At 46.7% G+C, this 7,087-nt stretch overlaps 1 long non-coding RNA gene across 1 annotated transcript; it reads right to left on the reverse strand.

The window, feature by feature from the left end:
• Positions 1 to 2,325: 2,325 nt before the first annotated feature.
• LOC125548220 lies at positions 2,326 to 4,882 on the reverse strand. The gene is made up of 5 exons (XR_007300941.1): positions 4,614 to 4,882; positions 4,386 to 4,516; positions 3,756 to 3,860; positions 2,857 to 2,978; positions 2,326 to 2,731 (listed from the first exon to the last, which is right to left on the reverse strand). It is a non-coding gene; the product is annotated as an uncharacterized LOC125548220 (long non-coding RNA).
• Between the last annotated feature and the right edge of the window lie 2,205 nt (positions 4,883 to 7,087).

The raw sequence follows: 7,087 nt of genomic DNA on the forward strand, positions 1-7,087 counted from the left end.
TGGATCTAGTTGCGCCATCCTTTTGGTGCGAGCCCTCGCGTGGATCGCGTATTGGCTTATGTGCGGCGTTGTTTGCCGCTCTATGTTGGCCGTGAGGTCGTCTATCCGGCCAGATGGCCGTTTTAATTTTTGGTTGCGGGGGATCTATGGCCTCCTCATCGAATTTAGGTAGCAACTTCTGCTTCGGGTAGCTCTTGGTGGGGCGATTACCGACGTAATTCGCTGATGTGTTGAGTACTTTACTCCATCTGATTCTGAGTGTGTCTTGCGCATCCTTGAGCCTTTGCTTCTGCTTTTTTAGACTCCTCGCGGTGGCAACAATCCTTTGACGGGCATTCTGTTGCTCCAGGTGTCTGTCCGGTGTGATTTCGTCCGGACTATTATCTTTGACAGAGCCGGGTTGTTCGGTTTGATTCTCCATGTTGCCGTGGTCCGGCGATGGTTCACCCTGCTCTAACGCTGGGTCTATATGATCATTGTTTATGCCGAGGCGGGATTTGGAGGGGCGCTTACGCCGCCGCTTTGACTGCTTCTCGAGGGGACAACCCTTCGTTGCGTCCTTCCGTTCCTCATCGTCGATTTCTTTTGGTGTGTCCACCATGTATACGTCATGTGATGAAGTGGGCGTCCAGTGCCCTGTGGGCAGTGGTTCCCGTTCGTCTCCTGCATCGTCGTCCATACCGTCGATGTCTTTGGAGTCGAAGTCGAGCATGTCGGTTAAGTCATCGACAGTGGCTACTAAGTGGGTGGTGGGTGGGCGGCGAATTTCTTCGTCATCCGCATCCCAATCCTGCCGGACATAGTTCGGTCAAGACTCTCCTGACAAGGAGAGAGACTTTAATGAATTCAGTATGCCACCAAAGGGCGAGTGCTGAAAGATATCCGCGGAGGTGAACTCCATGATTGGCGCCCAGTCGGATTTGATAGGCACGTGCGCAGGCGGTTCGGAGTCCGTGGCCGGGGAAGGATCCGGCAGTTTGGCAACACGGCTCTCGTGAAGGGTAAGGTCGATATTCGGCTCGATCGCCGCTGAGGATATGGCCTCCGTGACGGGGTCTATCCACCCATCCATGGATGGCGCAACTGGCTCCGAATTGGGGCTCGGGGCGGCTGCCGGTGCGATCTCCTGAATACTGTCTGATGGCAGAGCTAAATCGTACTCATCGTGATCGTGCGACGCACAAGGCAGAGGCTCGGATCCTTCGAAGATCAAGTCTTCGCGGATATCGGCCGTGTAGTTTAAGCTTTCAAACCTGACCTACTGGCCAGGGGCGTAACTTTCGATCTGCTCCAGATGGCCAAGCGAGTTGGCCCGCAGTGCGAAGCCGCCGAACACAAAGATCTGTCCGGGGAGAAAAGTCTCACCCTAGACTACATCACTATCGACGATCATAGGAGCCATCAAGCCTAACGGCGACGACACAGAGGAACTCTCAATGAAAGCACCAATGTCGGTGTCAAAACCGGCGGATCTCGGGTAGGGGGTCCCGAACTGTGCGTCTAAGGCGGATGGTAACAGGAGGCAGGGGACACGATGTTTTACCCATGTTCGGGCCCTCTTGATGGAGGTAAAACCCTACGTCCTGCTTGATTTATTCTTGATGATATGGGTATTACAAGAGTTGATCTACCATGAGATCGGAGAGGCTAAACCCTAGAAGCTAGCCTATGGTATGATTGTATGTTGTCCTATGGACTAAAACCCCCCGGTTTATATAGACACCGAAGAGGGTTAGGGTTACACAAAGTCGGTTACAAAGGAGGAGATATTCATATCCGTACTGCCTAGCTTGCCTTCCATGCCAAGTAGAGTCCTATCCGGACACGGGATGAACTCTTCAATCTTGTATCTTCATAGTCCAATAGTCCGGCCAAAGGATATAGTCCGGCTGTCCGGAGACCCCTTAATCTAGGACTCCCTCATTGGCCTTGAGGGCATTTGGGTTGAAGCACTTGGCTTATAAGCAGACTTCTTTGGCATAGCCTTCCACTACTAGGGAAAAGGCTACTAGCAGCGCGGGTAAATTGGCTACTAGTAGCACGGGTACCCATGCTATTAGTATCGCGCTACAGCTAAAAGTTAGTAGTAGCGCGGGTGGCACCCGCGCTACTACTAAAAATTTAGTAGTAGCGCAGATGTCACCCACGCTACTACTATTTGAAACCCGCGCTACTAATAACAGAATAGTAGTAGCGCATCTATTATACCACACGCTACTAGTATCTTAAATACTAGTAGCACACATTTCCCCCCACGCTACTACTAACAAATTAAGAATTAAAAAAAGTAAAAATTAGATGTTGTATTCATGGATGAAGATCAGAGACACGTCTAGTGCAAAATAAATTAAGGTCACAGGACCATCTTAACACTTGCACCGTTCATGGATGCAACATTGAACATCTCAACTTCAAGAGATCACGTGATTCATTTGACAGTAAACGCACACAACCAAAGGTGGGTACCTTTCCTAGTGTTCGATCAGCAGCCTAAACATACCACTTCTCTAGATGTATCTACCAAGGCTCAGAGTTCAGACGCTGGTGGACCCAAATCCTCCCTCCCCCCAAATGATGGTATCGAGGTCCTCCACCTCGGCGACCTCCGGCTTCGCAATCACCTGGACGATCATCTGTACGACGCGGTCGCCGTGCTTCACGGCGAAGTCCACCTCCGAGTGTTTGAAGAGCATGACACCCACCGGGCAGCGGTAGTCCGTGTCGATCACCCCTGTGGCCACGTCGGGAAAGTGAAAACTTGTTAGTGCTCGTCAACGTCCAAATCCAGTAGGGTATTTTCTTACTTTTTAGCACATGCACACGAATCAATAGTAATAGCCAGAGGTTGGTCCTTACTTGTTGCACGAGACGTGAAGAAGTGTGGGTGCCCTCCTTGTTGCATGAACGAATCAACGAGAGACGCTGCCGCGAGCCGTGAAGAAGGTCGGGTCCCTTCCTTCTGTAAATAGCTCAGGTGCCTAAAGTTGTAAGGAATCTTAATACAATGAACTCATAGTAATGCATAATAACAAGAAAAAGAAAAAATAACCATGAATCATACTAAAAAGATCATTCTATGAGTCAAGTTGACAGTTTCAAGACGGCATAAGCATCCTAGATGAAAGAATAACCAGGATTTGTTTATTCATTAGTGTTGATCTCCATGGGCAGCTAGCAGTGTATGCTGATGCACAATGTACACATCGAACCCCCCAAAACCAAAAACATTTCTGAGTGAACAACAAACCAACAGATTGCTCGACCCTGAAAACAAGCAGTTTTTTTACTTTCCTTCTCCATTACTACAAAAGGAAAAGAAACAAACATTTTTTTGTGATTTTCATTTTCTTTTACTACAAAATGCAGTAAAATAAACTAGAATTTTGTGTGTGTTTTTTCCTGCGCTTCGAAAGACAATACATAGAGCAAACAAACAGGATCCTCTCGAGATCTTTACTTTCTCCGTGGTGATTTGTCAACACCGCTGCCATCCTACATATATGGAGTAATTCTCACAAAATGTATACGTGGAGTATCAATGGTTACTGTTTAAAATGATGAGAAAGATATATGTCTTGTGCGTGCAGGTTGGTAATTAATTTTTTTACAGGTGATCCAGAAACATTTCAAGATTGATACGGAACCAACAACTATTACTAGATATAAAGCTTTACACAGAACCAACAACTATTCTTTTAAAAGAATCCAGAAAATGGAATTTTATTTATTATTTCTAATGCTGGGTGTCTGTTTACCTTAGCTCGAGAGGAGTAGCAGTTAAATTGAAAACATGACAGTAACAACATTGCAACAAGCTACTAACATCGCCATAGCAAGTCCACCAATAATAACAGTGGTCCCTGCAATCATGAAGGGTCGGGTTACATCAAGCTGCTTTGAGAAATATTATGAAAAAGACTAGCTCCATCAGACTGCACGTCAGAAGCAAGCAACAGCAAGTCAGCAAGCATCCAGATCCAGTAGCTTAATGGAATAAATCTTAAGATTAAAAGTGAAGAGGTTGAAGAATAAGCAAAAAACACGCAAGTCAACAACAACAACAACAAAAACTCAATGGTCAACTGTAATATATCGCACATGGACATGGAGCGGAGCAAACAAGATTGATATTACTTGTTTATTTGGTTCAGAACTTGAGTGAATAAGGCTCGTGCTTAGTCAATCAATAAAACAAGGTTCAGTTTTGGGGTTCAGTTAAGCAGCAGCAGCATCGTCCATGAGAGACATCATTCATTCGGCCACCGAGCAACAAGCATAGCTAATTGCTGACCATCAACAAGCACAGACGACGCATCACTTATACAGCAGCTAAAGTACGAGCTTCTGAAAACTGAAACGGCCATGGGGATGGGGGCGCTGCTTACCCGAGCTAGGAGGAGCCGTCGAGGCGGATGTCGGTGGCCCAGATCAGCTGCACCATACCGGAGCAGACGGCGGCGAGCTCCTCGTCCATGGGCAGGGCATGGTCATCGCCGTCCATGGAGGTGGAGGGTGACTGCCGTGCTCAAAATCAAACGAATAAGTGAGGGGGTCGGGGAGAGAAGGAAGAAGGAGGTCTAAATCAAGGCAAGGGAAGGAAAGGCAGAGCTCACCTCGCCAGAGTTGGAGGCGACACTGCAGCCGGAACCCTAGCTGCGGGGAGGGGACGCGGCCGCGAGCAGCGGATATGGACGAAGGGAAGGAAGGAGCTTGGCGAGGGGAGCACGGGCGTGTCCTGCGCACCGGCGAGGGCCGCCGGAACTCGCCGGAATAGCCCGGCGTAGGTGGTGGCGGCGGCGGCTGGGAATGGTCGCTGGAGTCACAACATAGACTTAGAGAGGGAGGGGGAGAGAGATTTTCTCTGACCGGTGCTAGATAGAGGATGGTGCCCTTAGTTGTAGCGCATGGCCGTAAACACACGCTATTACTAAGCAGGGTCGACCAGCGGGTTTCGTCGACCGATAATAATAGCGCGGGTTATACCTCACGCGTTACTACTATTTTATTAGTAGTAGCGCTTGTTGTACAACTTGCGCTACTAATAGATCCTGTTCGTGGGCATGGATATGAATACTTACTAGTAGCGTGTTTTTTTAGACCACATGCTACTAGTAATATTTACTAGTAGAGTGGGTCAATATAGCTCGCTACTGATAATTAGCAGTAGCGCCGTATTTTAAAGCGCGCTGCTGGTAAGATTCTGTATATAAGGTTTTTTCTAATAGTGTTTTTGGGCTTACTTGCAGAGGTCTCAACAGTGGCAGCAGCAGCAGCAGAGTCTTCATTGAATTTCCTCACTGCTTCTCTTGCTTGCTTGCCAATTTGACCTGACGCTTGGCTCATTCATCAGGATAATCCTCACCGCGCTTGAGGCTGGTGGGATCTGCTTCTTGGCCAGGTGCTAAGGGAGGTCTTGGGCATGGAGGATTGGGAGCGAATTTCTTCATGTACTTGGGAGTAACATACCTGTACTCCCTCCACTCTCTTGCCCATCTCCTCTCTATTCTTTGAATGCGCACCTTGCGCTGATTTTTGTCCTCCTTACTAAACTTGGCCTCATCAGGAGTGCAATAGTCCTTATATATATCATCAGGGATCTCAAAACAAGTATTGACCTCAGGCCTCTTTCCTCCCTTCTATGGCTTCTTTCCATCAGCCATTTTCTTCAGATGAGGAATTTGAACAATGGAATTCTCTGAAGATGTATGCATCTTTTCTTCGAGGAACGCTGCAAATGAGTTAAATTGATGAGAACCTAGTGATTCAACAAATGGCATGAGTACCTGTGAACAGAGTATAGTTGTGAGTAATATGGAGAGGTCATATGCGTTCTCAGAGGTTTTTCAAAAAGAACAAGTTTGAGGATTTTTGACCGGATGAGTCTTGAAGAATTTCACTAAGCGTTCTTTGTCTTAGGTTCCAGAGTTGTATAGATCAAAAATACACACAATTGAGGAATCTTGAAGAAAAATATAGCTTAGAGAAATTAATCAAGAACATATGACATGTGAGGTGTTCAGTGTGTGATGAGTTTGAAGAATAAACACTTTTGAAGATTTTGTAGAAATTTGTTGAATCAAAGAGAGTAGTAAAAGTTACTTTTAATTACCCTGGACGAAGAACATGACGAACTGAGAGGTGTTGATGTGAAGTTCGTCAGTTCAGATCTTCCACGCCCTAACTTGGCAGAGAAAGACAGCTACGGTGGCGGCAGAGTGAAGAAATCCGCAGCCGACGCAAGTACGACGATGACGAAGTCGAGGCAGTGAAGCTCTTCCTCACCAGCGACAATGAAGTAGCGGCGGCACTAGGGTTTGAGAAGCTCGAGCAGGAGTGAGAACGAGCGGAGTAAAAGTGAAGTGAGGAAGGGAAGGAGTATTTATAGCCACGGTGAAAAACTGTTCGCCCGAAGAAATTGGACGAACATGCCCCTGACCCTTCTCATTCGCTTGACATGTGTCACCCACGTACTGAGAAGTGGAGATCGTGTGAGATCGTGGGTGAATAGATAAGTGTTATCGTGGGATGTGGAACGGTTTGAGCGGCAAAGCCAAAAATTTATATAAGATAGGTTTCAAAGTTCCGTTCGCAATTTCTTCAGCTGACAAGGACACAGTGAAGATTTTGAACGAGATTCAAATAGAACGCACATGAAGAATTTGTGAATAGAATGGGTTGAGTTTAGCATGGAGGGGGAAGGGTCCGATCACATTCACTTAGTAGAACAAGCAACTTGAAGAAATAGCAATAAGTGAATGCTGTAGAGGACACAAACTCATATATATATAGCTGATACGTCCATTTTGCATCATGCTTTTATATCAATATTTATTGGATTATGGGCTGTTATTTCACATTATGTCACAATACGTAGGGCTATTCTCTCTTATTTTACAAGGTTTACATAAGGAGGGAGAATGCCGGCAGCTGGAATTCTGGACTGGAAAAGGAGCAAATATTATAGACCTATTCTGCACAACTCCAAAAGTCCTGAAACTCCACAGAACACCTTATAATAAATAATGAAAAATCCTGGCCAAAGATGAAGACCAGGGGGCCCACACCCTTCTCACGAGGGTGGGGGGTG

Source organism: Triticum urartu, chromosome 3 (genome assembly GCF_003073215.2).
Source record: "Triticum urartu cultivar G1812 chromosome 3, Tu2.1, whole genome shotgun sequence".
Taxonomy (NCBI): Eukaryota; Viridiplantae; Streptophyta; class Magnoliopsida; order Poales; family Poaceae; genus Triticum; species Triticum urartu.